The 26,717-nt window shown below is 44.2% G+C and overlaps 1 protein-coding gene across 4 annotated transcripts in view; it reads right to left on the bottom strand.

Annotated features, from left to right (window-relative positions):
* Positions 1 to 25,483, bottom strand: part of LOC135108114 (rho guanine nucleotide exchange factor 38-like) — a 152,562-nt gene extending 127,079 nt beyond the window's left edge. For all 4 annotated transcript variants that reach the window (XM_064018799.1, XM_064018801.1, XM_064018800.1 and 1 more), the window contains exon 1: positions 25,331 to 25,483. The gene's annotated coding sequence lies outside the window, so the exon portion shown is untranslated. The remainder of the gene's footprint in view (positions 1 to 25,330) is intronic.
* Between the last annotated feature and the right edge of the window lie 1,234 nt (positions 25,484 to 26,717).

The following is a 26,717-nucleotide window of genomic DNA, read 5'->3' as shown; positions in this document are numbered from 1 at the left end:
AGCTCCTACTTTTATATTGCCAAACAGTACTCTAGAAAATTCTCAGTCTTTCTAGAATGTGTTCCAGAATGTTCTCAGTTTTTCTGGAATATATTTGAACCTACTTTAAAATATTCTGAATCATTCAAAAAAAAAATCTTGATATTTCTACATATTTCTACTGCATTCTAGTAAGTTCTAGAATATTCTGGAAATTTTTACATTGAATGGAATGTTCTGAAATCTTCTAGAAACTTCTTGAAATGTCTGGTAGAACATTCTGGAAGATTTGAGATTTCTTAAATGTAAGCAAATTATTTTAAAATATGAGAAATTCCTTGTTAAATTTGGTCAGTTCAAGAATGATCTTATTAAAATAAAAATCTTTAGAACACTTTATATTCTTTCTTTCATTGTTTTAAGTTATTTGCAACATTTCAAAAACAATTATATAAGCAACTGAAATTTTGCAAAGGTTCTTACCTGACATGAAAACCAATAGCAACCCATACTACAATGAAATAACACACAGAAAAATGTAAAACCATTCTATTAACCACAAAATCAAATTTCTAGGATCAAAATAACTTTTTTTTTTATTTTTCTATTACATAGTGTAACCGGTAACAGTAAAAGAAACTTCAGAGTAATCGGAAAGGAAAAAAAGTTGTAAAATTCATAGTATGTTCTGTTTGGTAACAGCAGGGGCGCCTTCCAAAGAGGTTTACGTAACGTTACGTAACGTTACGGAACGTGTTTTTGGGGGGTGATGACGTCACTGTGAGCTAACGGAAGCTTACGGGCCGGAGAGGGCCCGTAAGCGCCCTTACGTAGGCCGGAGAGGGCCTCCCGCGCTTCCCCGGCGCGGGAGGGTATTGTTGATAACAATCATAAAACCTGACTCTCACAGGATTCTGTGACCTCTCTTCTCCTCTCTCTTCTTACCTTCTAAAGACATAATTTATATGAATAACGTCCATAACGTCTAGTACAGGATCGTCAGCGAGCTCTTCTGTTAAGATCACTGTAGGCGGCCATTTTTGTTAGCTCCAACTAATCGACTGTCACAAACGAGGTGGGGAGGGGGTGTTACGTAAGTCGTAAACCTCTTTGGAACGCGCCCCGGGTGTAGTAGCCACAGCCTTGAGACATGGTGTGTGGCTAGATGCACATCCAGCCATTTTCTTGAAAGTACAATTCTTGTATATTTATAGGCATTGGTAATGTAAAAAAGTACTTATTTATTACACACACTACAGGGTTATTGAAAGTGTATATAAAGGTGAGAATAAAAGCTTTAAAATATAAAAACAAAATTCCGAATCAGTATTTTCATATCGTGAGCTCTGAGAAGGGAAAAATCCAAGAATCAAAATCGTATGGTAGTCACACTAGAAATTCATGGCGTGGAAATAATATATATATATATATATATATATATATATATATATATATATATATATATATATATATATATATATATATATATATATATATATATATATATATATATATATATATATATATATATATATATATATATATATATATATATATATATATATATATATATATATATATATATATTCTCTTTTAGGCAGACGTGGTTAAATGCAAAATTGACTTCCGTATTGTTCAGTTTTTCGTTGCATTTTGATTATTTATTTATTTATTTACTTATTTATTTATTTATTTACTATTATTATTTATTTATTTTATTTATTTATTTATTTTTTCTGCGAGTGGCAGGGCTCCAAGGAGCTTTAAAAAATTTGTAGTGTCGGCGACGTTTCGTTCCTCTTGGAACATCTTAAAGCTAATGATGCTCTGTGACAGGGGGGATAGAAAGAGGGGTGAAATGGCGGAATGAAGATGCAAGTAAAGATAAGAAAGATGAAAAAAAGTAGAATAAAAGAAGACGGGCAAACCGCTTTGCTTAATTTGTTAGATTGACATCTGAATATGTTCACCTGTCTGGAGCTGGTTGGGGGGATATCATCATAAAATTTTATGATAATGTGGTTCATGCCTTAGTTCCGATGTCTGTAGGTATTTTTATTTATTATTTGTTTTTCTTTTCAGGTGCATACCAGAGGACAACAACAGGTAAGTTTTACCTATTTAGGTTATTAATGTTCTTCCTTGTTTTATTTTCAGATGGATGCCCATTAGTTAGTGTCTGATGGAGCTGTAGGACGATGATTTTAATTTTGATTTCTTATAAATAAAGTATTATCCTTTTATTAGTTTTATTATCCCATTCAGATCAAACAATATGACACTGGCAAGTATAAGTTAAGTATTTGGGTGAATATAAATTTTGTTTAGTCATATACTAGGTAAGTATAGGACGAACATTTCTTTTTCATACGAATCACTTCCACACACACAGTCATGCACGAATACACTCTCAAACTTGCTGTTAAATAAAACATGAAAGTAATAACGTAGAAGTGAGCAGAAAAGGAGACGCGAAAAGAAAAAGAGCGAAGAGAAGAACAGCGGAAGGTGAGTACACAAATCGATGAAATAAGTAATGCAAATTATTATTATTATTATTATTATTATTATTATTATTATTATTATTATTATTATTATTATTATTATTATTTATTTATTTATTTATTTTATTTTATTTTTTTTATGTAGGAGGGACACTGGCTAAGGGCAACAAAAATCCAATGAAAAAAAAAAGCCCACTGAGATGCCTGTCCCATAAAAGGGTTCAAACCGTTAGTCAAAAATTGATGGATAAGTGTCTTGAAACCTCCCTCTTGAAGAAATTCAAGTCATAGAAAGGTGAAAATACAGAAGCAGGCAGGGAGTTCCAGAGAGATTACCAGAGAAAGGGATGAATGATTGAGAATACTGGTTAATTCTTCCATTAGAGAGGTGGACAGAATAGGGGTGAGAGAAAGAAGAAAGTCTTGTGCAGCGAGGCCGCGGAAGGAGGGAAAGAAATTCTTGCGCACCGAGGACCCATACTGGCGATCAAATAGAAGATTGTGAAATGATAGATGTTCAAGAATCTTCCTGTTGAGGATAGATTCAAAACTTTAGGTAGGCAGGAAATTAAAGTAATAGGACGGTAGTTTGAGGGATTAGAACGATCACCCTTTTTAGGAACAGGCTGAATGTAGGCATTCCAGCAAGAAAGAAAGGTAGATGTTGACAGACACAGCTGAAGGTGCTAAACACGGAGGCACAGTTTCGGAGAATAGGAGGGACCCCATCAGGTCCATAAGCCTTCCGAGGGTTTAGGCCAGCGAGAGCATGGAAAACATCATTGCCAAGAAATGTAATAGGTAGCATGAAGTAGTCAGAGGGTGGAGAAGTTGGAACAAGCTCAGAATCGTCCAAGGTAGAGTTTTTAGCAAAGGTTTGAGCGAAGAGTTCAGCTTTCAAAATAGATGTGATAGCAGTGGTGCCATCTGGTTGAAATAAAGGAGGGAAAGAAGAGGCAAAGTTATTGGAGATATTTTTGGTTAGAATCCAGAAGTCATGAGGGGAGTTAGGTCTTGAATGATTTTGACACTTTCTGTTAATGAAGGAGTTTTTGGCTAGTTGGAGAACAGACTTGGCATGATTATGGGCAGAAATATAAAGTGCATGAGATTCTGGCGATGGAAAGCTTAAGTATCTTTCGTGGGCCACCTCTCTATCATGTATAGCACGACAGTAAGCTGTGTTAAATCAAGGTTTGGAAGATTTAGGTCGAGAAAAAGAATGAAGAATGTACGCCTCCGTGCCAGACACTATCATCTCTATTATGCACTCGGCACACAAAGGCGGGTCTCTGACATGGAAGCAGTAGTCATTCTAAGGAAAATCAGCAAAATACTTCCTCAGGTCCCCCCAACTAGCAGAGGTAAAATGCTAGAGGCACCTTCGCTTAGAGGGATCCTGAGGAAGGATTGGAGCGACAGAACAAGATACAGATATGACATTGTGATCGGAGGAGCCCACCGGAGAAGAAAGGGTGACAACATAAGCAGAAGGATTACAGATCAGGAAAAGGTCAAGAATGTTGGGCGTATCTCCAAGACGGTCAGGAATACGAGTAGGGTGTTGCACCAATTGCTCTAGGTCGTGGAGGATAGCAAACTTGAAGGCTAGTTCACCAGGATGGTCAGTGAAGGGAGAGGAAAACCAACACTGGTGGTGAACATTGAATTCTCTAAGAATGGAAATCTCTGCAAAAAGGAAAAGAGTCAGAATTTGCTCCACTTTGGAATTAAGTAGTCAAAGAATTTCTTATAGTTAGAGGAGTTAGGTGAGAGATATACAGCACAGATAAATTTAGTTTGGGAGTGACTCTGTAGTCGTAGCCAGATGGTGATAAACTCGGAAGATGCGCACATAAACGCAACATCCAGCTTTGGATCGAAAATGTAGGTAGAAAAAGTAGGAGGGAACAGAAAAGGGGCTACTGTCAGTTGCCTCAGACACCTGAGTTTCATTGGGGAAAAGAAGATGAGGTTTAGAAGAGGAGAGGTGGTGTTCTACAGATTGAAAATTAGATCTTAGACCGCGAATGTTGCAGAAGTTAATGAAGAAAAAGTTGAGGGGGGTATCAAGACACTTAAGGTTGTTGAGGGGGTTGTCAAGGCACTTAGGGTTGTTGAGGGGAGGGGGTGTCAAGACACTTAGGGTCGTTGTGACTAATTATCATACGAATCCCATCCACACCCCACAATAGTTGTAAGTGTTGTGTAGTTTAGTGTGATGTTTTGTTCTCCATGCAAAGGCACGGGCAGCTGATGGTAAAATGCACCGTGGGGTGGGTAACGCAAGTATCCATACCCCTCCTCCCCTCCCAGTCAGCAACATCCCTGTGGCGAGACCGGTGCCAGCGACTCGGGGCGAGGTGCATCCGTCCACCCACCCCTTCCGCAGCTAGGGAGACTGCAGTCCCTACTAGTGAACGTAGCTCAACGAAGGGAGGTAAACCATAGCATGCCTAGAACAGCCAACACTGACAGAATCCACTCCACCTCCCAACGACTCAGGGCGCGGCAAAGAAGGCGGACAAGAGCCAGTATCCGGACCCATCCATGTGGAAAAGTGCAGGAGTATAAGTGAAAGTGCATCAGCGCACGTATGAGTGTCTTTAGCCAATATATAGAGGTGGTGGTTCGGGTACAGTTAGTTTTAGATACGATTTTTGAAACCATGTTTGTTCTCGGATGTCATTGGTGACTATTATCCTATTACTGTCTTCGTCTCTGATGGTTGTCATTACCTTATTCATTGTGTTTTTTCCCCCTCTGGTGTAAGATTATGTTTAGCAGCTGTATGTTAGCTTTTCTCTGTAGTTTTCCCGTATTGTGTGTGTATGGATACCGTACAATGTGGTTTATTTTGTACTCTTTGGAGTTTTAGCAAGGCATTTTTCGAGAGGGTGTTAAGTGAGTAGGATGGGTACGTGAGAACTGGAGTGATAAATGCTTTTACTAAATGTAACTTTAATTTCTCGGGCATAGTTGAAAATCTTCTTAGTGTAGTTAGTGATATGTCCTTGGATTCCGTCTATGTTGACTTTTAGTCCGAGTATGACTCCGTCTTTTGAGTAGGGGATATTATTTTGATTTATAATGATGGGTTCTGTGGTTTTTGCAGCACATGGTATGACTTTAAATTTCACTGTGTTGGTTTTCATTTTCCACTTTTCTCAAAGTTGTTGATCTTGATTATATCAGTTTGAATTCTTCTGGCCATAATTTTATTGGATTTGCACGGATGGTGTACAATTTGGATATGTCGTCGGCGTATACTATATTAGTTGAACCTGGAATGGGTGCTGGTAAGTCTGAGGTAAAGAGCACATACAATGTAAGTGAGAAAGCACCGCTTGGGGACCTCTATACTACCTTAAAGGGTGGCCCGAGGAAGCTGTCGATCGAGATGCCTGCAGATATGATTTTTTAGGAAAGTGTAGAGAATTTTGGTTATAATTGTAGGAAGTTGCAAGTTAATTGATTTGAATTTGAGTCCACTGAGCCAGACTTTGTCAAAGTCCTTAGATACGACATGTAACACTATGTAGCACTATTTCCTATCTGCTAAAGCCTCAGCTATAGTTTCTGTTGTGAAGGCTAGTGCTGTTTTTGGTGCCTCTTGCTTGACGGAATCCGTGTTGATTGTTGGATAGGATGTTATTTTGTTCAAGGTAATTCCTTAGTTTGAGACTGTTGATTATCATTATTATTTTTTTTTACCGGGTACTTCTAGAAGTGATATTGGACGGTGGTCTAGTGGATCGGTGCCTATCTTATTTGGTTTATGAATTAATATGATTTTAGCTAATCTGAATTCAATAGGGAAATATCCTAGAGATAATGTGGTGTTGTAAATTGCAGTTAAGTAGTAATTGCTTCCTCTGATAGTTTATTTAAGATAAGTTTAGAGATGTGACTATTGCCTGGTGTGTTGTTTTTAAAGTTCTTGATAATATTCTTGACTTGAGTTTGGGTGATTTTGTGTGTTAGGTGATTGTTTAATTGAAATCTAGTAAGGTCTGCAAACGGAAATAGGCTGCATTTATCCTTGTTGATGCTGAGAAAGTTGTCTACTATTATTTCATTGTATGCTTCGAACTGTTGGTTTTCTTTATGATTCTGAATGTTTCGCGGGTATGTTTGTGTTTGCGGAAGTACTTCCACAAATGCAAATCCGTAAATTTGCGGGAATTTTACCGCAAACAAACAATGACCTTCCGCAATTGTAGACTCTGAGTTTGCGGAAGTGTTTGCGGAACTGCCCAGCTCTAATAATGGGCTTGATAATTTTTCTTCTTATGGTTTTTGATATGTTTACTTCTATAGCGTCTGTGACTATGCTGTACCATGCATCTATTGAGTTGTCTAATTGTGTTGGCATAGCATGAATAGGTGGAGTAGCTTGGCTTATATTTTGCTGGATGGTAGTATTGAATCCTTCCCAGTTTCCAATTCTACTTGTACAGAAGGGTCTTGGTGGCGTTGGGATAGAAATGGCTCTACTGGTTACCGTTAAGATTACTGGGATGTGGTCGGATGTTGTAACTGGTCCTGCTTCGATATCGATATTATGATAGATTTGTTTATTGCCAAAGATGATGTCGGGGATGGTTTTTGAGTTATGTGAAATGATTGTATGAAAGTTTGGGCCGAGATGCTGATGTACGTTAATATTAACATTTTTTTTTTTTTTTTAGACCAATACCGACATTGTTGTTCTAAGTGTCATCGAGGTATGTATGCTTAGCGGTGAAATCTCCTAATATGTAAGTGGGAATGTTTTTGGTTGCTATTGAATGAATGTCAGGGTAAGGTGGGTAAGGTCTTCTAGGAGGGAGGTAGGATGTAGTTATGTTGATAGTGACGGTGGAGATTTCTGTCGTAATTACAGTGAAGTTAGATATGAAATCGTTATTCATACGATGTCCTATGTTAGTTTTAATCAGGATTGTTGATCCATCGTGGAGTTTATTAGAAGAGTTGACTTGATCAGAGACATACAAATCCTGCCCACAAGAAAGCGCAGGACGGAGGCTGAAACAACGGCGCTCGACCAATAGGAAGCGTCCGGCAGTCTCCCAGCAAGACGGCGCCCCACCAATGGGAAGCGCCAACAAACAGCACGCACTCCCCCGCTGCATATAGATAGGTGCTCGCCCTCACGGAACATCATTAGCCTGAAGATGTTGCAAGAGAAACGAAACGTCGGTGACACTGCAAATTTTGGAAAGCTCTTCAAAGCCCTGCCACTCGCAGAAAAAAAAAAAAAATAGAGAAGAAAAATACAACCAAAACTGAAGAAAGCAGAGGTCGCTCTTGCCTTTAACACGTCTCCATAAAAGAGAATATTCTTCCTGGCTACACCAAGACAAATCTACATGACGAAGAAGCCAGACACGCTGATATAACTCTCAAGTTCACGAAAGGACTTGTAGAGCGCAAGTGCAAGAGAAGCAACGCCTCATCAAAGAAGTAAAGTCAACACTACAAGAAGACATCCAGAAATGGAAGAGACGGACATCTCCGAAGATAAGAAAAAAGAAGTCGAAGAATATTTAAGCAGATTAAAAACCCGACATCGCAAAGGCCTCGAAGCCAGAAATATAGCAAAATGATCCCGACTGAACCGTGGAAACATAAAGTTCCCACAACGCAAGTCTCCTTTTATCAACCTAATCCCGGACCTCTATCTCAGAGAGGACCAAGAGGAGCTGCTTAACCATGGCTTAAATTGCCATTTCATGACAAAACCCCGGCACCACCGCAAACACCTCGAACTGGAAGTCCTCCTAGAGGACATACAAAACCTAGAAAAAAGCTGGGAAAGTTAACACCTTAAGTAACCTACAAGCTTCAAACCTTAATGAAGCTAATATTCAAAGAGGCTCGTTCAGGAGCCAAATCTTATAAAAGAAAAATTTTATTGCAGCAAAATACCCTCCCGAGAAGACATCGCCATCAGAAGAACAAACGAGATCTCCACCATCGCCATCATCGCAAAAGAAGAATACCTGACAGAAATGGACTCTGTTCTTTCTGACACCATGAAATTTGAAGCAATTAAAAGAAATCCAACAGAGAACATAAAAAAAAAAAAATAACGCTTTGGTAGTTGCCATCAACTACCCTACCATCCCTAACGTCCCAAAGTTTCCCAAACTCACCGGGGATTTCTCCCCTGGCTACTCCTACGAAAACATAAAGAATCACAAGCAAGGAAATCTACTCCAGCCGATAATCTCACAGATCCTGACACCAACCTACACCATAGTCAAGAGACTCAATGAGATCCTCACACCTTACGTCCCATCTTGCTACTCACTGACATCCACACATGACTTCCTGGAACTAATGAAGTCTTCCCCTCAAGCATAAGACCACATCATCGCTTCACTCGATGTCGAAAGCCTCTTCACCATTGTTCCAGTAGAAAGAACGATCAAGTACATCCTAGATAGAGAGTATAGTAATGAAGACACCCCGAAGCTCAACATACCAGAAGACAAGCTCTACCAGAGAAGCGCCCTTCACTTGTCCACGTGGCAAAATATAGAAACGAAATTACGGAGTAGCAATGGGATGTCCACTAGTTGTTCTCTTCGCAAACTTCATGTGAACAATTGAAACCAACACATTGCAAGACAACCGGCCCTCAGTCTACTGCCGCTACATCGATGACATATCCGTCCGGGTAAAGAACATAGAAGAGGCCCAGAACCTGAAAGAAAGACTCACCAGAGCATCTAGCCTTAACGTCACATATTAAGAATCAAAGGAGGGCCGTTTGCCACTTCTGGACATGCTGGTGACCGTGCGCAACTCAGATTTCTCCTCGTGCCAACCAAGGACAGTGCCTCAACGGAGACAGCGAATGCCCACAACGCTACCAGCAGTCTACTATCAACGCATATGTCCGACGTGCCCTCACCCATTACTCCTGTAACTCAACACACAGGGAATTACAACGCCTATCACAAGTCTTCATTAACAATGGTTATAGGAACAGTGAAGTGGACGAAATCATCTAGAATAACACCAACAAATGGCACTCCTGCGCCGAACATCCACCTCCACAAGACCTCCACAGACAAGCTGTTCTACAAGAACCACTTGTCCACAAATTAAAGGGGATGAAGACGCCATCAAGAACAGATCAAGCCATCGAACTCACATACCATATATTACAAAACCCAGAAAACATCACAACTCTTCATAAAAAAAAAAAAAAAAAATGCAAAAACCTAATACGTCTCTACAGACAGCTGACTTTGTCTACAAGCACAAATGCACTGCTGAGGATAAAGACAACTACACTGTCGAGAAGACTGACCTGCCATCTACAAACCAGAGTCATCAGGGAACACTACGGGACCAAATATCAAACAAGTATCATCCGCCACATCATAGAGAATGGCACCACTATCATAGACAGGGAACAGTACCAAAAAAGATTGAAGATACAAGAAGCCCTCTACATAGAAAAAACATCACCTTCAATAAATTCTCAACTCAGAGATCTACAAATGCTGCCCACAAGATAACGTAGGACAGAGGCTGAAACAACGGCGCTCCACCAATAAGAAGCGTCCGGTAGTCTTCCAGCAAGACGGTGCCTCATCAATAGGAATCGCCCGTCAGCCCACCACCAAGCAGCACGCTCCCTCCTCGCTGCATAGGTGCTGGCTCACATAGAACATCATTAACCTGAAAATGTTCCAAGAGGAACGAAACGTTGCTGACGATAAAAAAAAAAAAGGAAAGTTCCTTGGAGCCCTGCCACTCACAGAAAAATAATCAATCAGACGAACGGAAAATACAACAGAAAACTGAACAACGCAGAGGTCGCTCTTGCCTTTAACTATGTCTGCTTAAAAGGGAATATTATTCCTGGCTACACCAAGATATCTATATCTATATCTGTCTATCTATCCGTCTATCTATCTATCTATCTATTCATCTATCTATCTATCTATCTATCTATTTATCTATCTATCTATCTATCTATCTATCTATCTATCTATATATATATATATATATATATATATATATATATATATATATATATATATATATATATATATATATATATATATATATATATATATATATATATATCGAACGATTAGTTTTTTTTTTTCATTTTATGGGGCAAATAGAAAAAAAAACAAAAAAAATGCAACCTGACAAGATCCCTATCTTTCACAAGGCACAACGGGTTAATCCTAACTCCACTTCCCTAGTGGGAGCCACCTTGTCGTAGTGGGGGGGGGCTTGCGTGCCCCTATGAGCTGGCAAGCGAGGCTAGAGGGGATTCGGCCACTGCTCCGGCATATTATTTGAGAGGGGGAGGGCTTCCTTGCTAGCAAGGTCGCCAGTCAGGGATCAGAAGACTAAATGGTTCCCGGAGTTAGGATGCCAGTACGGGTCAATGGCGCCGCTCACCAGAGGGGCCATCTTTTGAGGTTGTCCGTGTTGGATGGTTGGATGTTTGGGCTGGGATGCGTTGTGGCTAGGAGAAGGGGAGGTCACTGCTTTGCCCTTGATCGACACTTTACTCCTGAATGTGAATCATATCCTTATTACTTCTGCAGGGAAGCTCATCCACTACGCTCTCGGCAATGTAAAAACAAAAGGGCCACCTTTTGAGGTCGTCCGTGTTGGATGATTGGATGTTTGGGCTGGGATGCGTTGTGGCTGGGAGAGAGGGGGGGTCACTGCTTTGCCCTTGTTCGACACTCTACTCCTGAATGTGAATCATATCCTTATTACTTCTGCAGGGAAGCTCATCCACTACGCTCTCGGCAATGTAAGAAGTACATTGATATAGATATCTTGTGCAGGACATCCTTCAGTTGGCTAATTCTCAATTCATTAGTGTTGGTAGTGCTAGGCGGGAACTTCTCTTTAGAAAGAAAGATGGTGGGGCAAATACATACGCCTCCTCCCTCCACTCTAGTTCTTCTACCTCTACCTCAAGTAATAAGGCTGCAACACCTTTCTGCTTTTCTCAACCATCAATTGTAACTTCCCGTTCCATTGAGAATGTCACTCCTTCAATATTACCGTCTACAACACGTTTTCTGTGTTGGAAAGTGTCGCCTCCTCTGCATCTTCAACCAAGCCCTCTAGTACACCTTCAGCAAAGCTTTCCACTCTATCTTTACCAGCTACATTACAGACTCCTCGTACAAAAGTATATGTTGCCGAAGTACACGCCGTCATGGATTCCCAACCACGAACGACTTCCAAGACTTTTAAGCCGCCACAGCCGCATACTAAATTACTAGCAATTCTCCCACGCTTCCTCCTTACTCCTACCAGAAACCTTCCTGAGGGTCTGCTGAGTCCCTAGTCTTAAAGGGCGTCCCCCTATCTCCCCCATAGAAAAATCCCTGAGTGAGTGTCTGATGTCCCTGAGCCAGACGTTATCAATCATAGTGATTCGTCCAGTTATGATATGGATATAAAAGATTTATGTGCCCTTCATCCAAATAAGTTCTCCTTTATCGAGGAGTCCTCCTCCTCCGGTCTCTTCAGGAGTTTCGGAGACTCGTGTGCGGGTAGTTATCCCCACACTAGTTACACAAATTAACTTTTCTGCGCCTACAAGTAACTTAATATCAGATAAGCTCCGCCGGCCGAGTAAGGTACTTATTCAGGTTGGCAAAGGGAAGCTTCTCTCTGGGGCTTCCCTGAAAACCCCCTCAAAATAGTAAAATTGAAGATACTGTAGTGGAAATGTTGCGGTTTTCGTGCCTCCTGTGAAGAACTCCGGGTATGGATCTCTAGGTTCTCGCCTGTTTTCATTTGTTTGCAAGAGACAATGGTCGGAAAACCTACTCACTTTAGTCCTTCTGGATATCATGCTTTCTTCTTCACTCATATTTCTGGTCAGGGCCACCACGGTGGCACTGCCATCGTTGTTCGTAATGATATTGGTTTTATGAACCCGCAGATTTACTCGTCGCTGCAGGTTGTTGCTGTTAAGGTTTTTTATAAATCGTTTTTATACATTATACAGTCTGTATCTGCCTCCCACTGTATCGAAAGGAATGAACTTATAAACACTTTTCCTTCTCATCTTTTTTATTGGGAGGGTTCAATCATCGTCATTCTTTGTGGGATGATGACACTGTCGACCCTCGTGGGATTTTACTTCCTTTTCTTATCCAGGATACATGATGAGAGATTTTAAACTCTAGGGACGTGACCCATTTCCATAGTCAAACCGGTTCTTTTGCAACAATACATGTCTCTCTTTGCACCTCTAATTCCTTTCTTGACTTTAACTGCAAAGTTTTACCAGATTTATATGAAAGCGATCATTTCCCAGTTTTATTGGAACCAACTGATTATACATCCCAGTTACGTTCTCCCCGGTGGCGCCTGGATAAGACGGACTGGAAGCTATTCACAGAACTCGACACCTCTGCTCTCTAAGTGGATGAGATAGGAAACTGTGAAGAGGCTGCAACATATTTCACTGATGTCTTGCACTCTACTGCTCTTCAGTCGGTCTCAAAGACTTCTGGCAACTTTTCTAAACGTCCTGTTCTATGGTGGAATGCAGATTTTACAGCCGTCACTCAAGAAAAGCGTGGTGCCTTTTCTCGCCTTCGACGACACCATGGCGATATCCACTGCTTTGAAGCTTTTCGACAAGCGCGTGCCCGTGCGAGTTACACCTTAAAGATTTCTCTCCGGGAGTCTTGGGAGAGTTATGTCTCTTCCATCACAGTACGCACTCTACTCACCGAGGTCTTCAACAGAGTCCGCAAAAAAACTCTCGGAAGTATTCTGCACCTCCCCCAACTGTTTTATCCCATGATGGGGGCACGGTGACACACCCAAAGACAATGCCGACCTGTTTGCTGAACACTTTACAACTTTCTCTAGAAAGGATCCAACTACAAATATGGCACTTCATTGTCGACATTTGGAATCTGCTGGCATCAATTTTGCCTCCCCTGGTGGGGAGTCATATAATGTTCCGTTTTCTCGGTCTAAGCTGCGCATGGCTTTGTCCCAGTGCTGTGATTCATTCCCGGGCCCCGGTGACATCGCATATTCCTTTTACATTTTACTTGACCTCTTTAACTTTCATTGGAATACTGGTGATTTTCCATCTTCTTGGAGTATGGATGTGATTATTACAATTACGAAGCCTGGAAAAGATCATCAGCTAACGGTCAATTATCGCTCCATTTCTTTTATTTCATGCATTTGTGAGTTGTTGGAAAAGATGGTGAATATCAGGCTTATGTGGTATTTGAAGATGGCGTGCCGCAAGGAAGTATACTTAGAGTCACACATTTCGCTCTACCTATAAGCAGTGTCATTGGTGTACTTCTGGAAGGAGTTCGTGGTAGCTTATATATCGATGACTTGCCGTATATCGATGACTTGCCGATCTCCTTTACTGCGGCGCGAATGCCTTTGATGGAGAGGAAATCAGAGCTAGCAATTAATGGGATTTCTCATTGGGCGGCAACTTGGGGATTTCGCTTCTCAGCTTCAAAGACTGTGGCAATACATTTTTTCCGCCGTCGTGGTGTTCACCCTGACCCAGATCTATGTCAATATGATCGAAGAATCTCTTGCATGGAGGAAACTCGTTTCCTGAGACTTGTATTTGAAAAGCGCCTGATTTCGTTACCTCACCTTCGTTATATTAAGGCAGCATGTAGGAAGGGGCTGTCACTCCTTAGGGACTTGTGGAGTCTTTTTTTTTTTTTTAAGAAATATTTACAGAAAGGCTTAAAATTTCACGTTGAATATGGGATTATTTAAAAAGCCCCTGATAGTATTATTCACAGGGAATAACACTATACATAATTAACATCAAGGAAATAATACAGAATAATGAAATATAGTAATGCAAGACTAAAAATGAAAGCGCCACTGGGGACAGGAGCGTGCTACGCCACCTCTGGGCTGCCAGCTTCACCTGGTGTGTGGATATGTTCTGCACTTGGGGCATGGCCAACGTGAACATGTTCCACAGCCGGAAAGTCCTGGCTGTGTAGGTGCGCTGCTGTTGGCTAGAGCGAGATCGAGGCACATTTACTAGCTCGTCGCTACTGGCCGCAGCTCTGGTGCACCTCTGCATTGTGTGTGGCAACAGCCTCAGGGGGTCAAGGTGGGGGACCCTCTGCACCCAAGTTTTGTGGCACACCACTAATGCCGACACGTCCCGCCGCCAGTGCTCCAGTGACGTTACTGGTGCTAGGTGCTGTTGGTCCTCGTCGGTGGCCACTAAGCGCAGGGGTCGCGCTGCACAGCATCCAGTCTCTGCATGTGGGTGGCGGCACTTGACATCCACGACAGGGCACCGTACTCCATACATGGCCGTATCTGTGCCTTGTATAGCGTAAGGATGCCCCATGGGTCGAGGGTATTCGTCATCCTGCGCAGAGCTGAGACTCGGAGAGAGGTCTGGTGGGCGACGACAGCCATGTGATGATCGAAGCATAGGCTGCGGTCCACAGACACGCCCAGTATCTTGATGTAACCCTGGAATGGCAGGCTCTTGTCTTGACAATGTAGCTGTCCTGAGACTGCGTGTGAGGCACCTGGGGACCGCGAGATGACTATCACCTGCTTCTTCTTAGGTGCGAAGTTAACCTGCCACACCTTTCCCCAATGCCCCACCAATCTGAGCTGCCTGTTCAGCTCAGTGACGGCACGCTGACTGTCGAGGCGGCAGTAGGAGCTGGGAGAGTGTGCAGTCAGTCGTCAGTGTATGCTACCACAGATGACAGCTGCAAGAGGTGGTCATCAGTGTATATGTTTCATAGGACTGGGCCCATGACAGAGGCATGTGGAACTGAGGCCTGGACAGAAGCTTTTCAACTAACCCCGCTTGCCAGACCCTTCTTCCAGGGCGGCTTGCCAGTCCCTGGAGAGAGTGAGGAGGAGGTCTGCGGTGGATCGGCCAGGCCTGAAGCCAAACTGCCAGTCTGAGAGAAGGTGGTTCTCGCTCAAGTGTTGGTAGATGACAGCAGACACTATTTGCTCCAGCAACTTGCCCACCACTAAGAGGAGGGAGATGGGTCTGTAGTTGGTGGGCTCAGATCTCGAGTTTTTCTTGTGAACCAGTACCACACGTGCTTCCTTCCATAATGAGGGCCAATTCTCACTCAGGCAAGATGTGAAGACGGTGGTGAGAGGAGCTGACAGCTCTCTAACACAGTGCTTGAGGAGCCGTGGGTTGACGTCATCTGGGCCTCTTGCACCGAACTCTTATTCTTTCAAAGTTGGAGTATGGTTGTGAGGTTTATCCCTCTGGTAATGAGGCTTGGTTTCGTGTGTTGCACTCAGTCCACCATGCTAGTTAGTGTTCGCTTGTCATTTGGTGCATTCCGCTCATCCCCAATCCCTAGCTTACTGGTGGATGTTGGTATCCTTCTGCTGGACTTGGGTCGCCACTCTATATTACCGAGGTACTGGTATCGTGTTCAACGTCTTGCCGACTCAGTTCCTTGTGTGGCCGTCTCCTGTGATTAACGTTTCCGTTTATTATGTACCCATATACGTCTCACCCGAATTAGCCTAAACCTTTTAGTGTCAGAAATGCATCTGCTATGACAGCATTAAAAGTACCCTCCGATTCTGCAAGTCCCTGTAGATATCCTGGAGTTGGTTACTGACACTACCCAGATATATCTGTCTGTGGCCTTACTATCTCTAATAAGAACTTATTACCGGCGCGGAGTCCCGTGCCTGATTCCTGGAACATCACTCCACACATTCCGGCTACACCCTTGTATTAACGGACGGTTCAAAATCCGAGAATGGAATCTGATTTAGTGTTATCTTCTCTTCATTCTGTCGAGGCTGTAGTCTCCCCAGTGTTCTTTTTTTTTTTTCTTTTACGGCAGAACAGTCTGCCATTATTTTAGCTTTAAGAATTATTCTTACTCCTTCCACCTAATCTTTTACAATGTTTAACGATTCTCGCAGTGTTCTTTGCGCTGTTGAACATTTTAGCCCTTCTTCCCTTGATCAACTTATTTTATCGATACTTTAGTGGCTATACCTCTTACAGCATAGAAGCTATCACGTCGCATTTTGCAACATGCTGGAGTTCAGAAGAATGAGAAGGCCGATAGGCTAGCTAAAGAGGTGGGGACTCAGATTGCTCCTTCCAAACCAATTCCCTTTCACGACTTATACTTCAGTATAAGGGTGGTAGTCCTTGCAAATTGGCGGACCAAGTTGGAGGAATTGGTTGCCACCAATAAGATGGGGTGAGATAACTTCTGTAACTTTCCATCCATGGACGTATGTCCATGTGCAGGAGTGCCGCTCAGAGACTGCAATGGCCCATCTCCAGACGGGTCACACATGTCTCACTTATTGTTACTTCATATTCTGGAAACCCAACCATTTTGTGATGACTGCTTAATTCCCCTTACAGTGCGATACTTTCTAGTGGAGTGTCCAAATCTGGTGGATATGCAGGAGCGATATCTTTTTCGTTGCCATGATGAGGATGGGATTTTCCAGATGTCACTGATACTTGGAGAGAGAACTCTTTCCCTGGGACATGAGGTCCTTATTTTGTGGAGAAGACCGGTCTTCTAAAGAAACTATGGATTACCTTTTAACTATTCTTATCTTATTTACTTTACCAGTAATATAGCATTGGGTAGAACTTTATCTTTGCACTGGGAGAACAGGGCGGCTAGTGAGGAAGACACATAACGAACAACGCCAGGTCTTGGGGCCTGGGTCAGTGGGGTCAGTGGCTTGGGCACATAACGAACAACGCCAGATATCTGGGTGAGTGGGGTCAGTGTCTACAGCATGTAACGAACAACGCCAGATATCTGGGTTAGTGTGGGTTAGTGTCTTGGGTACGGAACGAACAATGCCACAGTGGTCTAGTCAGTGGGGTCAGTCACCCGTCACTTTAAATCAAATCAAGTAGCTAAAACATTACTCTACCAACCCTCTCACTTTTATCATTTATTTATTTTTTTTTTATGGCTCTTTCGATTTCCTATTTTATGTTTACTTTTTATAGTGGTCTTTTAAAATTTCTACCATAGCTATGATTTTGTTTGTAATACCGATATTTTAAGAACTGCAATCTTTCTCGCTTTTAAAAGTTTGTAGCGGAGCCATATGACCGCGATGTTGCGGAGACGTAAATTCAATCAATCAGTCAATTCTCGCCTTCGACAACATTGTGGGAACATCCACTGTTTAGAGGCTTTTGGACATGAACGTGCCAGCGTGCGTCACACCTTAAAGAGGGCTCACCGGGAGTCTTGAAAGAGTTATGTCTCCTCCATCACAGTTCGCACTCCACTTACCGAGGTCTTCAACAAAGTCCGCAAAAAATATCTGGGAGGTATTCCGCACTTCTCCCACCTGTTTCATCCTTTGATGTGGGGGACGGCAGCAGAGCCTAAGATAGTTGCCGAGCTATTTGCTGAGCAATTTGCTAGGTCTCCAGGGAAAAAAAAAAAACTAACTGTACCTATGGCACTTCATCGTCGACGTTTGGAAGCTGTTGTCATCGCTTTTGTCTCCCCTGGAGAAGAGACTAACAATGTCCCATTTTCTTTCTCCGAGCTACGCATGGCCTTGTTCTAGTGTCATGATTTGTCCCCAATCTTAGAAGACATTCTATACTCCTTTTTGCGCCACATGCTTTTACCTTTTTGTTTGACCTCTATAACTTTATTTGGAGTACTGTTGACTCTCCATCTTCTTGGGGTGTTGCTTTAATTATCTTCATTCCAAATCTTGGAAAAGATCATCAGTTAGCGACAAATTACCGTCCATTTTCCTTAATCTCATGTATTTATAAGTTGCAGGAAAAGATGATAAATGTCCCTCTCTCCAAATGTATATGGAGAGAGGGAATTGCTTGTCACTTGTTCAATATGGTTTTAGGAAAATGAGGTCTACGTCTAATGCTCTTTTATCTTTAGAATTTTCTATAAGTGGAATTTTTTTTTTTATTTTGAGAAAGTGTATAACAGAGCTTGGTGCCACGGCATTTTACTCAGTTTGTCTGAGTTCGGTAAGCGTACAGACTATGGCTGGTTCTGTCTGAAGTTCGCCTACTTGAGGATGGTGTGCTGCAAGGAAGTATGTCATACTTTTCGCTGTGTATATAAACAGTGTCAGTGGTGAGCTTCCAGGAGTTCACGGTGTCGATGACTTGTCGATCACCGTTTTTTCAGATGCCTCTAATTGAGAGGAGAGTTGTAGTTAGCAATTAATAGGATTTATCATTGGACTGCAACCCAGTGATTTCGTTTCTCGGCTTCGAAGACTGTGGCCATACATTTTTTGCCGCCTTCGTGGTGTTCACCCTGATCCAGATTTATATATGTATGATCGAAGAATCTCTTGTGTGAAGGAAATTCGTTTCCTGGAGTTTTCCTGGTTTCCTTCTGCTGTTTGTCATAATTTAGCTTTACAGTGTACAGGCTACCACGTCAAATTTCGCTGGGTCTCAGCACATGTTGGAGTTTAGGGGAAAGAGAAGGCTGATAGGCTTGCTAAGGTGGAAACTCGAGTTGCTCCTTTCACCCCTATTCCTTTTTTTATGACATACTCCAGTATAAGGGTGACAGTTCTTGCCAGCTGGTAGGGCAGGTGGGTGAGAGTGTAGCGGGACACAAGTCACCGCTCCTAGCACTCCGTTTTCTGTTATATTTTCACCCTTCCGTTTTCACTCTCTCTACTGCACAGATTTTTGTCTTTCATCTCTTCTATCCTCACTTTATACATTCTCTTACTGTACACATTCTATGCACGCTCTTTGACACATATGTTACACATCTTCTCAATACATCTTATTACTCCTTTCTTCACACAGACATACACACACACATACACTCCCTTTTTCTATAATTTTGTGTGTGTCGTTTGTTATGTTTAGTAATTTTTGTATATATTGTTCATGTTTTTGCTGAATAAACAGAGAATACCCAGGCTAAGTTTCCTTTGCCAGAGCTACACTGTTATGACACTGAAAACTGTTACCCTTCAAGGACTAAACACTGCTATGACCAAGAGTCATAGTTGGGAGCTTACACTTCTCGCTTGAGCAACTTCCGGGCGGCCAAGTAGCACCTCACCTTTGCTACAATTGGTGACCCCGTTGTTCCGGAGTGAGCAGCCAAGTCCACCCTGCTGCTATCCTCCAACCACCTGGCGGTCAGCTACGGGCGAATCTTCCGGCAGCTGCCCCTTCGCCGGTGTCGCCGCCTCCAGCAGCAGACCCCGGCCCCCGACGCAGCCTGGCCGCCACCCCGCCGGCCGCCGCCCCCAGCCGCCCGTACGCCGCCCCCCGCCGCCCGGCCGCCCTCACGGCGCCCCCCCCCCCCCTGCGGCACTCTCCAGCTGACCCTCGCCACTGGCCAGCAGTCTCTCCCAGTCGCGGACGCTCCTCCACGTAACTTCTGCCGGCCCCTCCAGTTTCCTGCTGTTACCTGGAGCCCTCCCACTGGCTTCGTCCCGCCTCCATCTACAGTTCTTCATTGGGGATTACCTACGGTCCATCGCCCAGGATTAACACTGTCATCCGTGGATTACTTACAGTGCGGTGCCAAGGATAACGTACAGTTCGTTCAGTGGTGAGTGCAGTGCCAAGGATAACGTACAGTTCGTTCAGTGGTGAGTGAAGTGACATTGCCCCAATTCGGCATCTCTCACCGCTGTGGCACCCGGTCACACCGGCGCCTCACGCCTTCACTCCTCACCGCTGTGGCTCCCGGACTTTCCGGCGCCTGTAGTGTACTTTACACAGTCACGTGGTGGTCCACTCAGCACAATGCCTGATGACGTCGACTCCGTAGCCTCCATCTCAGCAGAAGACGGTACCAAGCAACTTGTTGAGCTCATCTCACAGCTTAGACTTGAAGTGAGAGATCTTCGGAGAGAGCTCAGAGAACGCTCATGCTCATGTTCGCGTTCTTCCTCCAGACACTACTTCCGGCGCCGCCAGCGTTCAAAGAGTAAGACGCCGGAGACTTCTAGTTTCTGCTACTACCATGAAGAGTTCGGGAAAGACGCAAGAAATTGTAAGGCTCCCTGTACCTTCGCCAAGTCTTTAAACCCCAACAGCGAGCACTAGCGGCGCATAGTGTTCGCGACACCTCGTCTGCGCTACTGAAGTTGTATGACCCTCTCTCCCGGACCAAGTTCCTCATCGACTCTGGTGCAGACGTCAGTATTCTCCCTGCCCCTGGTGTACACCGGACGTTGCCTCCCCTCCTTCACCTTCACGCCGCCAATGGTACGGAGATTCCTGTGTACAAGCGACGCACCTTGCAACTTCACCTGAACCTCCGCCGTACCTTCGAGTGGACGTTCTACGTAGCAGCTGTCACGCAACCAATTCTAGGTGCTGACTTCCTCCGACACTTCGGTCTCCTAGTGGACATCAAGGGTCGGAAGCTGCTCGATCCTCTCACCTCAGTCACAACAAAGGGACAGGTCACTCATGGTGAGAGCACGCAGATCTCCCTCGTCAAGGCAGACCACCAGTTCTCCTCCCTGCTGAAGTCCTTCCCTACGCTGACGCAGCCGTACTCAGCCAGCAAGCCGGTCACACACCACGTCTCGCACCACATCGAGACCAAGGGACCTCCTACCCACGCCAAGGCCCGCCGCCTAGCTCCAGAGCGCGCCAGACAAGCCAAGGCAGAGTTCGAGTCCCTCATTCAGCAAGGCATCATACGGCCCAGCTCCAGCAACTGGTCTTCCGCTCTCCACATCGTGCCTAAGAAAAATGGCGAACTACGACTATGTGGAGACTACCGCGCTCTCAACTCGCGCACCGTCGAGGACAGGTACCCAGTGCCTAACATCCAGGAGTTCTCTTCTCAGCTCTCCGGCTGCACCTACTTCTCGAGGATCGACCTTGTGAAAGCTTTTCACCACATCCCCGTCCTTCCAGCGGACATTCCGAAGACTGCTCTCATCACACCCTTCGGATTGTTCGAGTACGTCAGGATGCCCTTTGGTTTGAGGAATGCCGCTCAAACCTTCCAACGCTTCATTGACGAAGTCCTTCGAGGTCTCTCCTTCTGCTTCGCGTACATCGACGACCTCCTCATCGCCAGTCCTGACGCAGAGACGCACCAACAGCACCTCCAGCAAGTACTCACCCGTTTGCAAGACTACGGGGTGCAAGTCAACGTCGACAAGTCTGTGTTTGGGGTTCCCTCCATCACCTTCCTTGGCCACACTGTCTCCTTGGAAGGCATCACTCCACTGCAAGAAAAGTGCGAGTCCATCCAGAACTTCCCCAAGCCTACAACACAGCGCCAACTCAAGCAATTCCTGGGGATGTTGAACTACTACAACCGCTTCATCCCCAGCTGCTCACTACTTCTTCAGCCGCTCTACGCGATGATCAAGCCTTGCAAGAAAGGACAGTCCATCTCCTTAGTCTGGACTCCAGCCACTGAGGAAGCTTTCACAGCAGCAAAACAAGCTCTCAGCTCCGTCTCACCTCTCAGCTTCCCTGCCCCAGATGGCATCATCTCTATCGCCACAGACGCTTCTGACATCGGCATCGGAGCAGTTCTACAGCAGTATGTCGACGGAGGTTGGAAACCGCTCTCTTTCTTCTCAAAGAAATTTAACAAGGCGGAATCCAAGTACAGTACTTACGACAGGGAACTTCTCGCCGTCTACAAGGCCATCAAGCGTTTCCGGTACTTCGTGGAAGGTCGCAACTTCCATGTATACACCGACCACAAGCCACTCACTTCGAAGTCCCTGCACATCAAGACCTCCTGTTCACCGCGACAACTGCGTCACATCGACTTCATCTCGCAGTTCACTACGGATTTGCGCTACGTCAAAGGTGAACACAACGCCCCAGCTGATGCTCTCTCGCGCAACATCTCTGCTGTGTCATCTTCTCCCATCGACTACACTGCCATCGCTGCTGACCAGGCCAACGATGAAGAGCTGCGGCAACTCCAAGACAACCCCGCACTACAGATGAAGAAGATACAACTCCCAGGAACCACAGTGCACCTTTACGCTGACACTTCCACCGATTCCTGTCGGCCCTACCTGCCGAAGACCCACCGGTATCGTGTTTTTCGTCAGCTGCACGACCTCTCCCACCCTGGCATCCGAGCATCTCAGCAGATGATGACCTCACGCTTTATCTGGTCTGGCATCAACAAAGACGTCAGGCTGTGGACCCTCACATGTGTCAAGTGCCAAGCCTCCAAGATGTGGCGACACACACGCTCTCCTGCGGCCGCCTTCACTCCAGTCTCTTCACGGTTCGACCACGTGCATGTCGACCTCGTTGGACCACTACCCTACTCTGACGGTTACCGGTACCTTCTCACCTGCGTCGACCGTTTCACACGCTGGCCGGAAGCTGCACCTTTGGCTGACATCACAACGGACTCCGTCGCACGTGCCTTCTTCACTACTTGGATCTCCAGGTTCGGTGTCCCTCTCAGCCTCACTTCTGACCGTGGCAGCCAGTTCGAGTCCAGTATGTGGAACAAGGTGATGTCACTACTAGGCATCCAACGCTTCAGGACAGCCAGTTACCACCCGCAGGCAAACGGCACCGTTGAGAGATTCCACCGTCAGCTGAAGTCTTCCTTAGCTGCCTCTGCCACACGTGCAGACTGGTTCCAGGCACTTCCTCTCGTCCTCCTTGGCATACGGACATCACTAAAGGAAGACCTACACCACTCCTCCGCCGAGCTCGTTTATGGTACCAAGCTCAGGTTACCTGGCGAACTCCTAACTCCTGCACCTCGCTCTACTCCTTGCAGCGTTCAGGACTTTGCTGCCAACCTCTCTGACTTCATGCAGCGTCTGCAGCCTGTCCAGCCTCGCAAGTCACCCTCCAAGACTTTTGTCAGCCAGGATCTGGACACTTGCACGCACGTGTTCGTCAGGGTTGACGCTGTGAAGAAGCCCCTGCAGCAGCCCTACCAAGGCCCCTACAAAGTCCTGAGCAGGAGGAGAAAGACGGTCACTGTGGACAAGGATGGTAAGGCTGAGACCATCTCCATCAACCGAGTCAAGCCTGCCTACCTCCTTCACAGTGACCCGGCCGTCATCACCACCATCGGCCAGAACGTCGCCACCAACACCACTCGGCACCAGAAGACGGTTACGTTCCTCCTACCTCGTCACTAGGAGGGGAATACTGTAGCGGGACACAAGTCACCGCTCCTAGCACTCCGTTTTCTGTTATATTTTCACCCTTCCGTTTTCACTCTCTCTACTGCACAGATTTTTGTCTTTCATCTCTTCTATCCTCACTCTATACATTCTCTTACTGTACACATTCTGTGCACGCTCTTTGACACATGTGTTACACATCTTCTCAATACATCTTATTACTCCTTTCTTCACACAGACATACACACACACATACACTCCCTTTTTCTATAATTTTGTGTGTCGTTTGTTATGTTTAGTAATTTTTGTATATATTGTTCATGTTTTTGCTGAATAAACAGAGAATACCCAGGCTAAGTTTCCTTTGCCAGAGCTACACTGTTATGACACTGGAAACTGTTACCCTTCAAGGACTAACACTGCTATGACCAAGAGTCATAGTTGGGAGCCTACACTTCTCGCTTGAGCAACTTCCGGGCGGCCAAGTAGCACCTCACCTTTGCTACAAGAGAAGTTCTGTAATTTTCCCTACATGGTCGTATGTCCATGTGCAGGAGCGCCGCTCATAGACTGCACTGGTCCGTTCCCGGACGGATCACACACATTCCACTCAGCCATTTTGTAATGAGTGCCCAGTTCCTCTTATAGTGCGACACTTTCTAGTGGAGTGTCCCAGTCTGGTGGATCTGCAGAAGCGATATCTTTTATGTGTCCATGATGAGGATGGGACTTTCCAGATGTCGGTGATACTTGGAGAGAGGGCTCTCTTCCCGGGTCATGAGGTTCTTATGTTCGTGAAAAAGGCTGGTCTTTAAAAAAAAAATATGGATTACCTCTTTACTGTTCTTCTGTTTATTTTATCAGTAATACAGTACTGGGCAGAACTTTATCATTGCACTGGGAGAACATGTAGGCAAGTGAGGAAGACACATAACGAACAACACTGGGTCTTGGGGCCTGGGTTAGTTGGGTCAGTTGGTCAGTTGGGTCAGTTGGGCACATAACGAACAACGCCAGATATCTGGGTCAGTGGGGTCAGTGTCTTCGGTACGGAACGAACAACGCCAGACACTGGTCTTGGTCAGTGGGGTTATTACCCCCTCACTTTAAATTAAATTAATTGAAATCAAATTAATTAATTCATAAACATACCAACCCTCTCATTTTTAGCACTTAAGTTTTTGATAGTTCATCCTTCTTTTTTTATGTGTATATTTTTTTTTTTTTTGTGATTTTTAATATTTCAACCATTCCATAGTTTTATTTTTATATTAATATTTCAACCATGATGTTACGGCGCCATAACATAAATAAAATAAAGTACAAATATTTTAACCACGATCTTGCAGCGCTTCAGCATAAATCACATCAAATCAAAATCTTAACTCCAACTGAAATTGTCTTAAATTCAGTTAGCTACCTCTAAATACAATCTGCATCCTACGAGTATTAATTCCATTCTCCTTCATCTAAACATCTGAGGTTCCACCTCCCAGTTCCTGCCTCTTACTCTCAAGTCCTACCACCCGATTCTTAAGGCGGACATAAAATCCACACACGGAAACATAACTAGTTGATGTAGTATATAAAGCAGATTCACTGATATGTACGTATACATTTGAATTCATGCCTACATCCATACCTTGACAGCTGTTAAGTCAGCAGCTGACCAACACTCCTTGAAACAACATAGTATTCTGTGTAAATAATTTTACCTGTATAACAGAGCTGGTTATCACACACACTTGGAAAGGCAGTGCTAAATGTGTCTTGCTTATGTGGTTTGTTGACACGTGAAACTATGCTGATGGAAATGAGTATCACTTTTCCTGAGGTCAAACTCAGGGTTATTGTGGTGAATAACTAACAAGATCCTGGAGAGATGTTATCAACATGGCTCTTATCGCCCTTGTAGAGATAAGGCCATAGGCAGCGGATAAGATAAAGTGGGCACAGTAATAACGTTACTGAAAGATGCCTGTGTGTGTGTGTGTGTGTGTGTGTGTGTGTGTGATACAGCGGTGGGCACTGCAGGGTAAAATTCGAGTTTTGCAGTCTCAACTCTTCACTTTCTTTTTTTTTGTCTTCACAGTTCTGCAAAAATAAAGCAAAGAAAATTGGGATGAATATTTCAGCTACTAGTAATACTATTTGCGACCGCAATTCAGTTTATAAATCATAGTACCTCAGGCAAAGACTAATGAGGTAAATTATGTCTAATAAGACAAAGTAAATTATTGCTTCTTTTTTTTTTATGTTAGTGTTGTATATTGCTGTAATTATTGTGGTTTATTGGAAATAATCACATACTTTACCTATAAATAGCAGGGCGCAAGAGGCAGATGGATGATGCGATGATCAATTCCAGGACTGGAAAGTCCTGTGGCCTAAGCGTTCACCTACAGTAGTACAGTGATATAGTGAACACAGGCATGAAAAGTGTTCACCAAAAAAATACCAAAAGTATTTCAGAAATAAGCCAAATTCCTCAATATAATTCTTTATAGGAGCAGCGGAATAAACAACATTTACGTATGTATTTGTATTTCTTTATACTTTAATATTTGATTTAAAAATATTAAAACTCACTGTTTAAAGGTTTTACCAGCACTGCTTCACCAGACAGCTCACCCTTCCTTACCAGCCAGCCTTCCCAAGCTCCTTTCCTCAGCAGTCGGCCACCTCCACTTCCCTCACTAGCCAGCCCTCCCTCACCAGCCAGCTATTCCTCCCTTACTAGTCAGCCAGGTCTTCCTCCCTCACCAGCCAGCTCTCCCTACTTCACCAGCCAGCCTTCGCTCCCTCCCAATCCAGACATCCCTCCTTCCCTCACCAGTCAACCAGCCCCACTTCCCTCACCAGCCAACCCTACTTCACCAGGTAGCCACCCCTACCTCACCAGCCAGCCAGCCCTACCTCACCAGGAGACAGTAGACACCTGCCGAAATGGTACCACCATTTGGGTGCGACTACAAAGTTACTCTCAAACTAAATTTATCTATGCTGTATACCTCTCTCCTAACTCCTCTGATTATAAAAAATTCTTTGACTACTTAAATTCAAAAGTGGAGCACATTCTAACTGATCCCTTTTGCCTTTTGT

Source organism: Scylla paramamosain, chromosome 16 (genome assembly GCF_035594125.1).
Source record: "Scylla paramamosain isolate STU-SP2022 chromosome 16, ASM3559412v1, whole genome shotgun sequence".
Classification (NCBI taxonomy): Eukaryota; Metazoa; Arthropoda; class Malacostraca; order Decapoda; family Portunidae; genus Scylla; species Scylla paramamosain.
Note: the sequence above shows the minus strand (reverse complement) of the source record. Positions and strands in the feature narration are given on the sequence as shown.